The 19,154-nt window shown below is 34.8% G+C and overlaps 1 long non-coding RNA gene across 3 annotated transcripts in view; it reads right to left on the bottom strand.

Moving 5' to 3' along the window:
* Window positions 1-19,154, bottom strand: part of LOC143249854 (uncharacterized) — a 33,910-nt gene continuing 14,756 nt past the window's right edge. Inside the window, exons 2-3 of one of the 3 annotated variants that reach the window (XR_013028010.1) lie at window positions 18,032-18,217; window positions 1-530 (exon numbers count right to left, since the gene is read on the bottom strand). This is a non-coding gene — a long non-coding RNA (uncharacterized LOC143249854). Of the gene's footprint in view, window positions 531-9,290; window positions 10,105-10,995; window positions 12,152-18,031; window positions 18,218-19,154 lie in introns of those variants that run through there. The other 2 variants (XR_013028011.1, XR_013028009.1) reach the window with 2 other exon arrangements.

Raw genomic sequence — 19,154 nt, 5'->3', positions numbered from 1 at the left:
TGATTTGGTTGTTGTTGTTAATAGTGCAAGCTGTACTTGCACTATCAGTGCTGTCTGATATTGGGTATCGATCCCTTAACGGTGGGGGGCTGTTGATTAATTGCCACGGAAGGAGCGAGAAATTTATAGTTAGATAATTATTCAATCAAATAAACTAACAAAAATGAAATTAAAGTATATTTCCCAATTATAGCAATACCATTTATTCACTGGATAAATTATCGTTTCTTTAACTGTACATCATGGAATGAGGTATCCAGGATTTGTATGGTGCTTCTGGAATGAGGTATCCAGGATTTGTGTGGTGCTTCTGGAATGAAGCATCCAGGATTTGTGTGGTGCTTCTGGAATGAAGTATCCAGGATTTGTGTGGTGCTTCTGGAATGAGGTATCCAGGATTTGTGTGGTGCTTCTGGAATGAGGTATCCAGGATTTGTGTGGTGCTTCTGGGTACACTACACATTTTCAGATGTGGGATCGTTACTCCTAAATTTAAAAGCCCTAACAACGTTTTTACAGAATTGGATTGCCTGTAAAATAAACACAACAAAAACCAGATAACATGACAAGGACATAGCTCTGAAAAGGAGATAAACAGTACATACACAAACAACATTATAAAATGCAATAGACCATATATTAAATCAGTAGAAGAAAACATATTACAATAGCACAGGAAGGCGGAAGAGGTCGTTTCGAACGTGACCCTCCCAAGTCTTCGGGACATAAATCTCAACGCTGAGAGAGAGACAGCAATGGCTACTGTTGGCTGACTAACGTCCCTATGGCCAGTAATCCAACTACATGAATTTTAAGGGTTTTTGATCTGACCGTTTAGCTCACGTGCGAAGTGCCATTCAGGTTGAAAATTCCAATTGTTGAGTGGTTTGATTTGGTTTGTTTTGAATTTCGCGCAAAGCTACTCTTTTACCAACGAATAGTGGGATTGACCATCACATTATAACGCCCCCACGGCTGAAAAGGCGAGCATATTTGGTGTGTTGGTGAGTGGAAAACACTGTATGAAAGTGTTGCATTCATCAGAATGAAACTTTCATAAACGAGATAACCTTACTCATCAGATACGTAAAAAGCCTACCATTCCTTGTGTTCTTATTACCTTGGAATTTATTTCAATCTTTCATGCACAGTGTCAAACGTAGTGTTTGAGTTTCATACTTTATTTAGAATAATTATTATTGGTCAAGCAGATGAAAATTAAATATTTTGATGAACTGCTACCATCTATAGACAGGTATTGATCGAATAAATAGAAAAAAATATATATTTGAAATTTGTCTTTTATTCGCAAAAAAACATCTTAAAAGCAAAACCACGTGATAATTATTAAAAATAATTTAGATTAATGATTTCACATATTTTTATACCTGATAAAATGTATTAAATGAAAAACGGACAATGGTAACAAGATTAAAACACTTTTTCCTTCAAAAGTAAATTATAACATTTCATGACGAAGTTAAAATCACGAAGGATTAAATAAGTTGGTAAACATAATAAACGGTAAAAAAATAACATGACAAAACTGTTATGTTGTCAATAGGTGGACCTGTCAAAATAACATGACAAAACTATTATGTTGTCAATAGGTGGACCTGTCAAAATAACATGACAAAACTATTATGTTGTCAATAGGTGGACCTGTCAAAATAACATGACAAAACTATTATGTTGTCAATAGGTGGACCTGTCAAAATAACATGACAAAACTGTTATGTTGTCAATAGGTGGACCTGTCAAAATAACATGACAAAACTATTGTGTTGTCAATAGGTGGACCTGTCAAAATAACATGACAAAACTATTATGTTGTCAATAGGTGGACCTGTCAAAAGAGCTAGCATTTTGTATGTGGCAATAGATATATATAAATTTAAAGAAATTTTAAAAGTGAAACGTGTTGCATACTAATATGAAATACAAAATAATCTTGAAAGCTGATCTGACTGTTTGTTATTTGGTAAGCAGACGCACGATAGGCTTCCTGTGTTGTGCTCACCGTAGGGATTCAATTCCAAATTTTGATTTACACCACTGATATTCCAGGCTTATAGAATTGTGATTTTATGGCACAGTGTGTATTGCAGTCCAAAATGAGCATATATTCAGCTTCTTAGAGGGAAATATATAGTTAACGGAAGAAAAACGCGCCCCGGCATGGCCAGGTGGGTTAAGGCGTTAGAGTCGTAATCCGAGAGTCGCGGGTTCGAATCCCTGTCGCACCATTCTTCCCCATGCAGCCATGAGGGCGTTATAATGTTATGATCAATTCTACTATTTGTTGGTAAAAGAGTGACCCAAGAGTTGGCAGTGGGTAGTGCTGACTGTCTTCCCTTCAGTCTTACACTGCCAAATTAGGGACGGCTAGCGTAGACAGCCCTCGTGTAACTTTGCGCGAGATTAAAACACAAATAAAATCTTTCTTCTGCTTGTTTTTCATTACACGATAACTCAAAAACCAAAACAATGGTGTTAACTAATTCCTCGGAAATAACATAGTTTCAAACGGATTATCCGCTTTTACAATAATTTTTAATAACTGGTACTAATTATAAAAGATCATACTTCTAGTGAAAACAATGTTATCATTACCCGTTGAAACTAGCTTTCTCACAGACGTTTGATGTTCAGGGTGAACAGAAATTACCAGCCATCAAGAGATGAATAACAAATATTACAGTTGAAATATTACTGTATTTGGCTGTTCTGATTGAGACAATATAATGAACTGATTTTAAAGCTCAGATGTTGTCACTCTTTAGGCCTAGTGCTAAATGAGTTAAGAAATAGACTTGGCTCCTTGTAATTAACTTCAGTTTACGTATCCAAAGTAATAGTAGGCCTAGATTATAATCGATATTTTAAGACCAGCTTATTTCGTGATCATTATAAATAAAATAGTTGCACTATTTTACGAGTCGAGCACCTTAACCACCTGGCCAGGCCGGGTCTGCATAAGCAAGAAGAACAAGAAATTCAAACTTGTTGCAATGATATTTACAAAAATTACCAGAAGTTTTGACACAGATATTACATAAACATTGTTTTAAAAGGAAATACTGTAAAGTTCTGATGACCTGTTGAGGACATATTTAAAATATCATTTCGACGAACAATCCGAACCATTTCTACCATCTGCCTGATAAACGTGGAATAAAGTTAGCTACACAATGATAATAATAACAAAAGCCTTCAGCAAATAAAATAAAAGGATAGATTTAAACTTATTTAAAGATTAACGCTACAATTTTGACGTATATACGTCATTGCCTGTATATACGAAAGGATAGGTTCATATTTACATTTTTATTCATGACATCACCATTATCTGCGTGTAAACGTGTATAAGGCCATCAAATCCACAATAACAATTTTTATTTACATGGTATCTCTATAACGAACCAGCGTCGTGTTTTTAAACATATGTAAAAAATTCTAAAACCATGGTTAAAAATACGAGACCTGGTGACAGTTACGACAGATTATTGACTACTTCAACAAAGCGTTGAGTCAGTGCGTTATGAATGTGTTAGGAACCAGTTTACACAACCAGGACGCGTTGGATCAACACACTATGGTCTCCATTATTTTTCCACAAACGTTTGATGTCGTTGTGCACTGTACAATATGATATCGTATGATAAACAGTGGAAAACGTTCTGGTATGGCGTGTTTTCTTCAACTGTGATTTTAGTCGTTTCTATAAAACACGTTGCTAATAAAGAAATTAACAAAAAAATTAGTTCCAGGTTAAGGCGTTCGACTCGTAATCTGAGAATAGCGGGTTTGAATCCCCGTCGTACCAAACATGTTCGTCCTTTCAGTCGTGAGAACACTATAATGTTATGGTCAATCCCACTATTCATTGATAAAAGAGTAGCCCAAGAGTTGGCAATGGATGGTGATGACTAGCTGCCTTCCCTCTAGTCTTACGCTGCTAAGTTAGGGACGACTAGCGCAGATAGCCCTCAAGAGCTTTGCGCGAAATTCAAAAACAAACAGCTCCAGGTTAATTTCAAAACATGCTTGAAAGACAAATACAATAGCTATTAAGCAAATATCTAGCAATTTGTCATAAACATAGTCAATTAACTGTTCACGTGTAAAACAAAAACACAGTAAAATAAACAGATTGTAATTTTAAAATGAATTCCAGTGCATATCAATTTTATAAATTTAGAATATAATTATGCTAAATTAATAGATAGCTTAACATAATTAAAAAGGGGTACTTTTTATAAATGAATCTACATTTGCTTGGTGCAACTGTTTTATTATAGTTATCTAATCAACTAAGACTATATTAATATACAAAATGCCCTTTAAAAACACACTGGCGAAATATCAAAAATCAATTGGCTGGCTTGTAATAATTTGTATCCACCTCAGATTTCGCTAAATTAGGTTTCAAAATAGAATTTTGTCATTCATATTAATCAAACGTCCTTGAACAGCTATAATTCAGTCTTAGTTTTGTATTTAATAATGTGCTTTATAAAAAACAGGTGGAGCAGGTAGAACTTCGATATTGAATTCTAACATAAAAATTATTTATTTATGAACCTGTAAAATGCTGATTTAGACACTGTTCGCTAGTTTGCATGTCTTTTCGATTTTCATAGCTTTTAAAGAACGAAGCTATTTAACACCTTCCACACGAGCCGGTCCAGCGTCTTTTAGTACTGAGCCTAGGATGATTATAAGTAAGCCTTTCTGGAAACCAGGCTATTTCTATAGATCTAGATGAATGCCGCTAGGCATAACCCCTTATAACGAATTTTTAAAAAAATAACGACTGAATATTAACGAAACTATGATATAATGAAATTTATATGGTGGTATCGTATTGAGTATTACACCAATTCTTCTCATGTTTACTTTTCATTCGAAAAAATATATTTTAAATTTGAGAATCGCTTGAGGCAACATCTTTTAATTCATTGTGTAACTACTTCAACACTACATTTATGGGTGACATGGCCAGATGGTTAGGGCCCTCGACTCACAATCTGTAGGTCGCGGGTTAGAACAAGCCAAACCAAATATCTTCGCCTTTTCAACTTCGAAAGTGTTATGATGTGTTGTTCAATCCAACTATCTGTTGGTAAAGGAACAGCCCAAACGTTGGCGGAATGTGGTGTTGATTAGTTGCTTTCTTTCTAGAATATCACTGTTAAACAAGGGATGGCTAGTACAGACAGCCCTCGGTTATCTTTGCGTGCAAATAAAAACAAATCAAACAAACATCTTTGGTCTTTACTGTGCCGTTAGTTTTATGTAGTATTGAAAATAATGATTTCAATCCACCTTCTTAAAGATAATGATGCTATTGTGCCCGTTTTTATTATTATCTTTTATTTATTTTTATTTTTTGCTACCAGTTTAGTAATTAATTGATGAATCTTCAATTCAGCTGGTGTGTCAAATCGATTTGGATATAGTTCTTTCTTCATCCAAACTAGACCCACAAGCACAGCTAGAAACACTTCAAACTTGTTTCACTGCTACATCATTTGTTTTCTACATTTACATGGTGCGGGTTTGAAGCCCGGTCGCACCAAACATATTCGCCCTTTCTGCCGTGGGGGCGTTATAATGTGACGGGCAATCCCACTATTCGTTGGTGAAAGTAGCCAAGAGTTGGCAGTGGGTGGTGATGACTAGTTGCCCTCTCTATAGTCCTACACTGAAAAATTAGGGACGGCTAGCGCAGATAATCCTCGTGTAATTTTGCGCGAAATTCAAAACAAACCAAACCATTTGCAAGGTAACTTCTACTCGTTGGCTCTCATGGTCTCGGGTCGAATTACTAGTTTTTTCTATCGATTTATGGCCCGGCATGGCCAAGCGTGTTAAGGCGTGCGACTCGTAATCCGAGGGTCGCGGGTTCGCGCCCGCGTCGCGCTAAACATGCTCGCCCTCCCAGCCGTGGGGGTGTATAATGTGACGGTCAATCCCACTATTCGTTGGTAAAAGAGTAGCCCAAGAGTTGACGGTGGTGGTGATGACTAGCTGCCTTCCCTCTAGTCTTACACTGCTAAATTAGGGACGGCTAGCACAGATAGCACTCGAGTAGCTTTGTGCGAAATTAAAAAACAAACAAACCATCGACTTATATTCCAAAAATAGTACCAAATGTCTTCTTTGTGGCTACTCAGTAAATCCAAACCTTTCCGATTTTCTTATATGCATTAAGATGCTTGGATGACTTGTATGGTTAATGTTGAAATCTGTTTTGTTTTTCTTAAAAGCTACCTGCCTATTTCTCTTCCTAAGTCGTAAGTAATCGATAAGAATACCTTTTGCTTACAAATTAACTTCTCAGATCTTCAATACAGGATTGTATTTTAATTACAAGATTTGTTTTTTCTTTCATTCTCTTTGGAGTGTAAACAAGTTTGCTTCTTTTTTATTACGTCATTTACTTACACATTGAATAAATTAAGGTGCATAATGTTTTCTAAAGATGAATATTGTAGTTTGAAGTTAACATTCACTGAAACTTTAAGGCTGTTTGCCCCAAACATACTGGTTCCGATACGCGAGTTGCTTATGTTTTGAAAAGGTATGTGCGTGTTTCTTATTGCAAAACCACAGCGGGGTATCTGTTGTGTCCACCGAAGAGAATCGAACCCCTGATTTTAGCATTATAAATCCGAAGACTTAACGCTGTCCCAGCGGGGGATGTTTTAAAAAAGAAACCAACATTTTGAATATAACACTAAATTCAATCGGAAGTAATTTTTAACTTTGCAAAACAAATAACACAATGGTTATATTTTCTCATTTAAACTTTTTGTGCTATTTATCATTTTCATCGTTGGTATAAAATATTCATTGAGCTAATAAGAAAGATGTTGTTCACCCACATTAAGATAAGATAGTCAGGAAAGTCAGAGCAAACGCTAAGTCACATGACTTTATTTGTTTGCTTTTGAATTTCGCGCAAAGCTACACGAGGGTTATCTGCGCTAGCCGTTCCTAATTTAGCACTGTAAGACTAGAGGGAAAGCAGCTAGTTATCATCACCCACTCTTGGGCTACTTTTTTACCAACGAATTGTGGGATTGACAGTAACTTTATAACGCCTCCACGGCTGAAAGGGCGAGCATATTTGGTGTGACGGGGATTCGAATCCGCGACCCTCAGGTTACGAGTTGAGTGCCTTAACTACCTGGCCGTACCAGGCTTATTCGTGAGTTAATGTTCGACACTTCAATTCGAGCATTTCTATTTTTAATGACACAGTGGATAATGAACGAATATTTATGTGAGTCAACGATATTTTATTGATAAACTAACACCCGGATTAAAAAAAAAACTGTCTTTGCGGCTGTTAATATGCTTTCACAGCATATGTCAAAACCAATCTAAAGGACAACGCATGTTCCATAATAAAAATTATTGTTATTATTTATCCGGTAAAAGAAGGAAACAATTTCTTCATGGAATTCAATCAAATACCAAATATATAATCAAGAGAATGAATAAAAGTTTGTAAAAAATAATTCTTTTTATCGTAACTATTTTTCTGCGTTTTATGCTTGATGTATAGTTTGATTACTCCTAATCAAGATAACAAATATTTTCAAAGAGAAATGCTAAAATCACTAGACGCAGCCATAAACAACACGTTTTGTGCACGTACATCAAACAAATGTTTTTTTCATCCACACTGTAATGCTACTTTTCGCCAGTTCTGCTTGATTAAATTAAAGAATACTCTTTGTTCAAAATATCAAGAGAGGCCTGTGCTTTGAAACAATAATCCAAGCAACTCCACAGGTTTATTTACTAGCAGAAAACTTAACCAAAACATTTACGGTCAAATTAGTATCTTTATTGTACAATACTTCTTTAAATGCAAGATTTCGAGAACAATGTAAAATAATTCTGATCGCCGACACGGAAATCTGTATGTCCACTTGCCTTAGGCCTAAAATTAGTTAAGTCTTTATTTATTATGACCTATGTAAGGTATAAATTATCACTATAGCTTGCCTACGTTTTGTGCTTTAGTTTAATTAGGACTAAACTTTACCATTAGTACATAAGCTTGGAGTTATTCTAAGACCTAACTTTCTACTTTATTTCTAAAACTTTTCATACGATTTTATTATGATGATTTCCAAAACGTTTACTAAATATGTTTCATAGTTTATTGTTTACATCCGTTCAAACGAAGTGCGCGCGTAATTTCTAAACAAAACTTAGTAGCATTATGATAGACAAGTTAGTGTACAAGGTTATGGGTTTATAACTATAGTACTAATCTATAATTTGTACAAGAAACTATCAATAACTATAAAAGGCTTATCTCCTTTCTCACCCTATAGAGAACACTTTCTCAGCAATATATATATTGTCGCTTGGTGACAAAACTGTCGTGGTGGGTGGTGATGAGGTTCTTATGTATAGAAAGTAGATGTTTCAAGCCCGGCATGGCCATGTGGTTAAGGAACTCGACTCGTAATCTGAGGGTCGCGGGTTTAAATCCCCGTCACACCAAACATGCTCCTCCTTTCAGCCGTGGGAGCGTTATAACGTTTCAATCAATTACACTATTCGATAGTAAAAGAGTAGCCCAAGAGTTGGCGGTAGGTGGTGATGACTAGCTACCTTCCCTCTAATCTTACAATGCTAAATTAGGGATGGCTAGCGCAGATAACCCTCGTGAAGCTTTGCGCGAATTCAAAAACAAACAAACACACAATATGTGTCAAGCAATGTATAGCTACACCAACCAGTCATAAATAATAAAAACAGAGAACAACTTATATTTCTCGTAAAGCACAAGGCTTCGAAAACTGATTTTAGCTTTATGAACATCTAGTCTTACACTGCTAAATTAGGGACGGCTATAATGTGACGGTCAATCAGAGTAGCCCTCGAGTAGTCTTTGTGCGAAATTCGAGTAGCTTTGTGCGAAATTAAAAAAAATAAACAATTACTTTACTAGTAAAAACCTCATTAACTGTAGAGTTATTATATTAACATAATATTTGCATCTGTGATGACAATGCCTGAAAATTGATAACAGCATTTGAAAGTTGCTTTGTAATTTATATATTGAAATATCTTATCGTACATGAGAAACTGGTACCGATAACTTCTTTCAATAATTACCTTACACAAGGTATGGATGAGTCTATTTTCAAAATTTTGAAAACAATAAATCTCAATACCGCAGATAAATTTGATATTAAAAACTTTGGGTACACTGCTGTCATCTATGGGCAGACATTAGAAGCATTGATTAAAATCTGTGAGAATTTGAAATATGTATGACGTCTCTGAACGCTAGTGAGAAATTACTTTTTAAAATAAAAATAAATTTTCCTTGAAAATATCTTTAACGAACTGAAATCTTCTTGCTTAAAATAAGAGCACATTTATAAGCATATATATATAAGTAATTTTTTTTCTTTATCCATACTCGAGTGTGAGAAGTCCTGATCAAAATAAGAAAGAAGTGTTGCTATGAAAATACGTTTGAGATATTTTGATGAACCTGAAAAGTACTGATTGGAAAGAAATATCAAACGCTCTCTGAAAATATTCGTTTCATCAGTGGAATAATTCGAAAAGTAATGGGCAGGTCAAGCAAGAAATTCTCCTTCAAAGGTGATTCATTGAGGTACATGAACAGCAAAACAAAAGATTTTAAGATAATCCTCAACATGACGTCACTTGTCTCCTCGTTTACATTCGTACCTCTCTCAATTTCCTTATGGTGTTGCATCTCAGATGGTGTTCCCTTTTGTTATGGTGTGAACGCCTTTCCTAAGCTGGCGAAACACGTTTATAGTTAATTATGCTCGTCAGACGATATGGCAGATATAACGCGGTTGAAAACCTTACGAAACTGAATAAAGAATGTGGTTTTGAGTCTCTTTTACTTCACCACATAGATATTACATACACATCACAATCATAAAAGGCCTAATGGTATTTCTCTGGTTTGTTAACCCAAGTTGTGCTGATGAGCCTTGAATAGGCGGATCTGCGGTCTACAGTAGAGAATACAGCCAATCAAATAATGCATTAGGCCTCTATGTCTCATAGTATTTTTCAGTTTCACCTCTAGTGATTAAAGAAAATAAATCTTTGACATACATATAGAACTATTAAAAAGAACGTAGTGTTAAAAACATAATAGGCATATATTAAAATTGTGTCACAAATTTAATTAATTAGCATCCTCTTTTCTCAGTTTAGGCATTAATTTATTCACCTAATTATATATTTGAAGAAAAAAAATTTCTGCATGGAAAGTTACAAATTTAATACATCGCTTACCTAGAAAACGGAGTTCTCTAATTTCTGTACTACGTTTAGCCCTAACTTTCTAGGTCATTAGTTTAGATTGTTTCTTTGTTTGCGATGGATGCTTTCCTAGATTTCCTGGTATGATTCCGCCGCCCCCTCTAGAGACTGAATTTTCTTTAAAATATTATTAGTAAATACGTTTTGGATTATTGAGTTACTGACCTGTAGTGTCAAAAAAGTCGACTTTATTTTGTTTTTTTAAACAAACACAACTTTTGTGTAAATCACTTAGATTATTTGTTTAGAAGATGTCAAGTTTTTAAAGACCCTTCTCTACACTCTGTAATGCTGGCTATGGATTTGACTCGAAACCTGAAACATGCCCAAACAGGACTATACCACACTTAGAATAAGAGAAATATCAAGTAAAATATAAAACTAGTTTTAAAAGAAACCATAAAAGGAAAGAAAATAACGTCACTAAAAATAGAATTAATACAAATCGAAATTAGATCTTTATATCAAAATAGAAGCTTCACAATGAAGAAGTTGAGACATGTTTGTATACAGACAGCATTTCGTGTGATGTTTAACACTTAGAACGAACTTGTTGGATGCTTTAACCGTTTAAAACAATTTTTTTATATTTAATCTACTGAAGGGCAGAAGAAACTAACAGTCAATAAATGTAGGTTTGTTTAACGCAATGCTACACAATGCTCTGTTTAAGAGGTAATCGAACCTTGGATTTTAGTGTTGTAAGTTTGCAAACTTACTTCTGAGTCACCGAAAATAAGCCTAAAGGAAAATGTAAAATGTTTCTTTCTCTCTATAACTTTATGCATGGCTTCAAGGAAGTCCTGCAGCACCTGAAGCAGTGAGGACACATTGTGTGCATGTATCAGTGTACGTACACATAAATTCGCGTCTCTGACGTTCAACAACCTTAACTTCAACATCGTTCCTGCCGCTGAGCTTCTGCGCATTCTCGTTGGCCCTAAAATTACGTCACGACTTTTTATTGACTGCGAGAGATGCACTTTCTTTCATTTTTAAGAGAGAACATTTTATTTCATTACGCTACACTTTTTATGAACGGTTGCTATTTTAATAAACACAGAATTCACAAGATAAAATCAGCATAAAAATTATTCTGAGATAGTAGTTTAAAATAGAGGAAAGCATAGAAATATTTAACAAACTAAGTTGTCTTTCTTCAAGAGATTCCTGGATAATTAGTACAATGTACTTCAAAATCTCATAGTCATTCCAAACATGCTCGCCCTTTCAGCCGTGGGAGCGTTATAATGTGACGGTCAATCCCACTATTCGTTAGCAAAAGAGTAGCCCAAGATTTGGCGGTGGATGGTGATGACTAGCTGCCTTCCCTCTAGTCTTACACTTCTAAATTAGGGACGGTTAGCACAGATAGACCTCGAGTAGCTTTGTGCGAAATTAAAAAACAAACAAACAAACATTCCAACAATCCAAGTAAATTAACTCAACTGAATAGCAAAGCGTCATGACACCTTCCTTTGTTCTGTATTACAGGCACACACTAACGATGAATCTGTCAGGCAGACATACCAAACATTTTCTACCATCTCACTTCAATGTAGTATTTTTTCACATTTTACTTTTGTTTAATATGAGCGTATGAAGATTATACAATAAGAAAACTAGGTCCAGAAAACCATTAAGCTGAACTTATTGGACCCATTTTTGTTGTTCCCTGGAAATAACGCCTGCTCCGACCACTAATAACATCACTGCAGCCTTTACGCTATGTGAAAATGTAGCCCACCTTGGGGTTCTTCACTGGTGAGAAAGACGATTTCTCGATGTGACAGCTTCCCCTATACTGAAAGAGAATTACCAGTTACGTGTATATCGCCAATCACTATGAAAAAAAAACAACCGACGTTTTCCGTTAAATAAGAAACGTCAGATTTAATCAATACTCCATAAGATCTCAAGTGAGTTGGTTGACAGAAAAACATATATAGGGAAGAAAACCTAGTCCAATTTACTAACACAAGTACACACACTGTATTTTATAGGGAAGAAAACCTAGTCCAATTTACTAACACAAGTACACACACTGTATTTTATAGGGAAGAAAACCTAGTCCAATTTACTAACACAAGTACACACACTGTATTTTATAGGGAAGAAAACCTAGTCCAATTTACTAACACAAGTACATACACTGTATTTTATAGGGAAGAAAACCTAGTCCAATTTACTAACACAAGTACACACACCGTATTTTATAGGGAAGAAAACCTAGTCCAATTTACTAACACAAGTACACACACTGTATTTTATAGGGAAGAAAACCTAGTCCAATTTACTAACACAAGTACACACACCGTATTTTTATATTTGGCAGAAAACACGTTCTTTTCATTTAGTATAATATTTCGTACCGGGTCTCTTTATTTCTTTACATTAATTCAGTTAGTTTAGTTAAATTCAGACAAACCTCGACATTTATCTAGTTGATTCTCCTATTATAAAGTAGACCTACCTAATTCTCTACCTAATACATAATTTTAGCCTCAGAATATCACAGAGTAAGTATAAAGGAAAAATATTTTTTGCTGTGATCAGAAAAATTTAATTATAGAATTTTTCCTTTTTTTTTTTAATGTGCATATTACCTTTATTTAAACTCTTGAATTAAACAGATTTAAAGGGATGCTTCTTACTGAAAGAATGATATTTTGTGTAAGTAAAACCACAAAGATGAATTTACCGCTGTAGTGAAACAGTTGTATGTTATATCCTCTCTTGGCCATTAGACGTTTAATAATATCTTTAATGTTGATTTTTGTGCAGCTAGTCACAGGAGAAGATCAAATGTACCTAGAAAGACATTAAGGATCGTTCTCGGGAGAAAAGTAGTATGAATGACTAAAAGTGACTAAGGTGGATTGGTGCTTGGCGTGTTTGAAAACATATGAGGTCTTTCCTACAGGTCTTCCAAACTCCTGTCAGTCAGAGTAACACAGCCCCAGCTCTGTCCAGGACAAGCCAAGAAGGACTGTAGATGTCTTTCACTGTCAGAGTTGTTTCCTTAGCAAGTAAAATAATGGACACCAACAGGAAAAGACTGGGACCATGGGTCAGTAGCGAGCTACTCTGAACCAGAAGGAATCCTGCCATGACAACCATGTATTACAAGAAACTCTGAGAATCGCTCAGGGCTTCAGGAAGAGTGCCAAAACAATTTAATTGTTCTGTCATCCTGAACTGGGAACATACTATCTATCTAACTGTGGAATCACTGACTTTGTGTGATTAAAACATACGGTAATGTGTCGTATGACCAAAACAACTTGCTGTAAGACACACTGTTTGTTATCATCTCCAATTCTGACTGGGTTTCTTCCTGTCTTTTTTCTTTCTACTATAAGCACACAAATGTTAACTTGATAGAAAAATATACTTACCCCTTTTTTTTAATATGGTACACTGATAGATTACAATCTCCAATTTCGAGTCTCCTTTGATGTAAATATATTAGGTTGAGGAATAATTCGTGAGCGCTTTTAAATAATTTCATTCAAGCATTACATGCAAGACTATACAATACTTCAATGCATGAACACATTACACCCAAAACATTTATTATGATACTTTATTTCATGTAATACCTAGGTATATAGTATGCATTGTTTTAAACGAAATTGCAAGAAATTAAATGCGAAAAGCAGATGGTGTCGAAAATGCTCGATTTTGTCCACTTGACATTCCATTTAATGAGCTGAAAATGAAAGCAAAAATTAAAGACATATGAAAATCAAACACACCATCTATTAGAGCAAAAAATTATCTACCAAATGACATGAAATAATTTACGAAAGCTTTTCATTTATGAATATATTTTTTAACTTGAAAAAACGCTCACGAATTATTCCTCAACCCAATAAATCACCTGTGCAAAGCTATTCAACAAAAATCGTTCAAATTTAAGAAAATTTTTGCGCACGTATGAAAAAAAAAATCACGTGAGCTATCGGTCTAACGTTTTTACAAGAACTTTCTTAATTTTGTTTAATCAAGACACACAGTAGTGTGTCGTGCGGCCAAGACAATCTGCTGCAAGAACATTATGTTACTAACAGGAGTGATGGTCCATCTTCTGTATCCCAATCTGTATTAATCCAAACCAGTACATATTTTCAGGAAGTGCTCTACTGGACTCTTACCTTACATACCCAATTTTAAGGCAGTCTATTATGAAATATCTGAAATATTTAATTTTGGTTAGGTTTCTTCCTATACTTTTTTCTTCACTTCAAAAGTTTGTTTGTTTGTTTGTTTTGAATTTCGCACAAAGCTACTCGAGGGCTATCTGAGCTAGCCGTCCCTAATTTAGCAGTGTAAGACTAGAGGGAAGGCAGCTAGTCATCACCACCCACCGCCAACTATTGGGCTACTCTTTTACCAACGAATAGTGGGATTGACCCTCACATTATAACGCCACCACAACTGAAAGACCGTAACATTATAACGACCCCACGGCTGGGAGGGCGAGCATGTTTGGTGCGACGCGGGCACGAACCCGCGACCCTCGGATTACGAGTCGCACGCCTTACGCCCTTGGCCATGCCAGGCCCACATCAAAAGTACATGAATTTTATTTGGTAGAAAAAATACTTAAATTGTACAGATTTTTCTCAAATTAGATATACTAATAGACCTTTTCAATCTACAATTACGAGTTCCATTTGATGCAAATATAAGCCACCTGTACAAAGCTATTCAATAAAAAAAGCTCAAATTTCACAAAATTTTGCGCACCTCTGAGGTCTAAGTCTCAAACCGATACAATAGTGGGTTAGATCACGATAAACTGTAGTTCTGGTGCAGTAACAAGGTAAAACAAGATCAAATCTTTATTGTTGATGTCAGAATGAGCTGTGCACTTCTGATGATATAACGGGCTAGGATACAAATGTCTGTGTATCAATAATGAAATAATGGGCTAAAACAAGATAAACCGTGTATTCGTTACGCCATAATGAACTAGTAAACGAGAAACTGTGTTTTTCTGATGTTACAATGGAAGAAAAACAATTAATGAGAAGTACAAACTGAACTATTAAAAAACAACTTTAAGAGATTTATTTCGCAATAATTTATTTGAATGCAAAATTGTTTGATATTTTGGTCTCAAAAAATAGTAGTTTTAATCTATATATAGAAGTTCCAGAAGGTAGTTCAAAATATCCTCCAATCTGCCAGTTTTGCAGATTCGTCAGTTATCTTGTTAGGCATGTGATATTTTCATGTTAAGCTGATATCTTCAAAGAGTATTAGACAAGTCCACTTTATAACTTTGGGATCTATATTTAAATTATGAAGTAAGTCTAAATTTGACTGCAACTAACTGAGTTCAAGCAAGGAAGCAGACTAAAGACGATGCATTATACAAAATGACAACAATCTTTATTTGTGTCAAAGAGTTAGGAATTGAATAATTGGGTTTTCTTCCCCCTAGGTGTTTTCTTGTTAACCATCTCCTGTATGGTAGTAATTATACCTAACATTTCTTACTTAACGGGTAATGTTTAATGTATCCAAAGCAACCAGTGATCCGACCGTCAATTAAACACAGACGAGAAACAACTACTTAACAAAGGACTCAACTTCGCAATAGCACCTAGGTACATTCCAACCATAGAAATTAAAACATGTTTAGAAGATCTAGCCAGGAGACTTGTGATACTTTCTACAGAGAAGAAAAACAAGGAAACAACCAAACACAACCAACAGAAAGAAGACAACTTAGATAATTTTATTGACATCTAACAGCCAAACTTCCCAGGTAAAATTACAAATTTATATTTTCCAGAAACACCTAAAAACAACATCTTAAACGATTTTTTCAAAGAATTTTCTCACAAAACAATCAACATAATTTCACAAAACAGAAAACTAAAAAACAACCTTACAAAAAGAGACATTAATTCCATTAAAAACCTAAAACAAGACAAAACATAAAAATTCTAAAAGCAGATAAAGGTAACGCTATAGTCATAATGAACACGAATGAATACATCCAAAAAATGAATAACATCCTATCAGACACGAACAAATTTAAACCAATACACACAAATCCAACAAAGACACACGAGACGCAACTGAACAAATTGCTACTACAAATGAAAAAAGCCAACACAATTTCACAAACACTTTATTCCTACCTACGTAAAACCGACTCACGCACACCGCAAATATACGGCATCCCAAACCTCATAAACCAGATTGTCCATTACGACAAATAATGTCCACATATGAATCGTTTAATTACAATCTTGGTAAATACATAGCATGGGCATTCTCCAAATATGTAACATCAGCCAGCTCATTCATCAAAGACTCTTTTAATTTCAAGTCTAATCTAAATCAACTTAATCATAAAGCCTTAATGGCCAGTTTCGATGTTATATCCCTCTTTACAGAAGTTCCAACCACTGAAGCCTGCAAGATAGCCTTAGAACTCTATATCCGAGACCCTAACCCAACTATAGAAATTCCCAGTAACCAGTTAGCAACCCTCATAGAATTCACCACGATAAAGACAAACTTCATGTTCAACAACCAAAACTATATACAAACAAATGGCCTAAGCATGGGCAACCCAGTATCACCAGTTCTAGCCAATATTTTATGACACAAGTTGAAACACAAGCAATTAACACAGCATTACATCCACCACTATACTGGTACAGATATGTAGATGACACGGTTGTGGGATTCAAATCTACAGAACACATACTTAATTTTTTCAATCACATTAACTCTATACATCCCAACATTAACTTCACATGTGAACAGGAAGAAAGCAATCAAATATCATTTCTTAACCTCAAAATTACAAGAACTGACACACAATTTAAAACAGAAATCCACCGAAAAATCACACATACTGGACTATACATTCCTTGGGACTCAGCACATGAAACAAAACAAAAAACTCAACATACTAAGAAACCAAATAAACACAGCCATAAAACTATGCTCACCAGATAAAATTAACGATGAATTAGACAAAATAAAACAATACTTCATCAACATCAATAAGTTTCCTCCACAAACCGTAGAAAACATTATACGCACACACCTAGACAGAAAGCAAAATCAACCAACTAAAGTAAATACAGCTCACGAATCAAAACCACGAAACCATATACTGCTGTATACCATATATTCCTTACATCAGCAAACAAATAACCAACATTTGGCAAAAAGTAGTAACAAAATATGACATTCCAGTTAATACCAAATTTATTCAAAAACCCGGCACAAAACTGAGGTCTATACTATGTAAAACTACACTGACAAACACCACACCAACATTATTTATAAAATACAATGTGATAACTGCCACGACTTCTATATTGAGAAACAAGTAGAAAATGGAAACCAGATTAAAAGAACATAAAAAGTCACCTTCACACGTTTTCGAACACTGCAAGTCAAATAAACACAACATAACCATAGAAAACACTCAAATACTAAATAAAGAAACAAACATAAACAAACGTAAAATTAAAGAAGCCTTACTTATACAACAACTTAAACCCAAAATAAACCAATATAAAGGAACGCCTTTATACCTATATTAATATAATAAATTATATATTCAAACATCTAATACCGCCCTCTACATTTCGACACACAGTTACACAACCCCTTTCAAACATGTGGTCAGCTTCCGGTCAGTTACCTCTTTCTTTGTGAACCTGACGATGACCGAAGAAGGTCGAAACGTTGTTCGCTTTTCTATGTAAAATATTTTCACAACCCAAACGAGCCGTTTTTGCATATAAATTTCTCAACAAGTGGGTTTCTCGACATCACTGAGAAGTCAAATTAATGTTGTTGTTTTTCTGGACCATATGTTATGCAAAAACTGCAAAAACTGAAAATAAAAAAACAATTTTAAAATTTTCTACATTAAAATCAGAATATAGAAAACCCATGACGTCTTTATATCTCATATTTTTCTCTCCCTATGTGTTTCAGGTTTGTTCTCAAGCCAACAAGTAATTATAATATTAAATCAAATCAACAATACGTAACAAACAAAAACACTTTTAAATAATGAATATACATATATATTCAAGAACAAACATGTATGTGTGTGTGTATATATACATATAATGTCCTTCAACGTTTAAAAAACTTTTAATATTGAAACCATAGTTATAAACATTACATAGAAACACATAAAATATGATTACAAACTCTTGAATTGACATGCACAATATAATATCTTACTGTAACTATTCCCTTTTAAAAGAAGGCAATGATAATCACCTTAAAATCATACAAAATATTTAATACTGAGAAAACAGTTGTGGTACAAAATCAGTCGTGTGAAGCAGTTTGGTTTGGTTTAATTTCGCGCAAAGCTACACGAGGGCTATCTGCGTTAGCCGTACCTAATTTAGCAGTGTAAGACTAGAGGGAAGGCAGCTAGTCATCACCATTCACCGCCAACTCTTGGGCTACTCTTTTACCAACGAATAGTGGGATTGACCCTCACATTATACACCCCCACGGCTGAAAGGGCGAGCATGTTTGGTGCGAAGAGGATTCGAACTCGCGACCCTCAAATTACGCGTCGAATGCCTTAACCCACCTGGCCATGCCGTGGCTTTGTCAAACAGGAAACAAAATTAATTATCTGCATAGAACTTCATATAAACTTCAAACTGTTTTCATGCAAGTAAATAATAACGATGAATAAATAATCCCTTAACATGCAGCTCATAATTCTTGTTACAATTCAATACAATACAAAGTTTAAAATAAATATGTTATAGAAAAAATATTTCAAAATGCCC

Source organism: Tachypleus tridentatus, chromosome 4 (genome assembly GCF_004210375.1).
Source record: "Tachypleus tridentatus isolate NWPU-2018 chromosome 4, ASM421037v1, whole genome shotgun sequence".
Classification (NCBI taxonomy): domain Eukaryota; kingdom Metazoa; phylum Arthropoda; class Merostomata; order Xiphosura; family Limulidae; genus Tachypleus; species Tachypleus tridentatus.
This window is presented reverse-complemented; position numbering and strand designations above follow the sequence as displayed.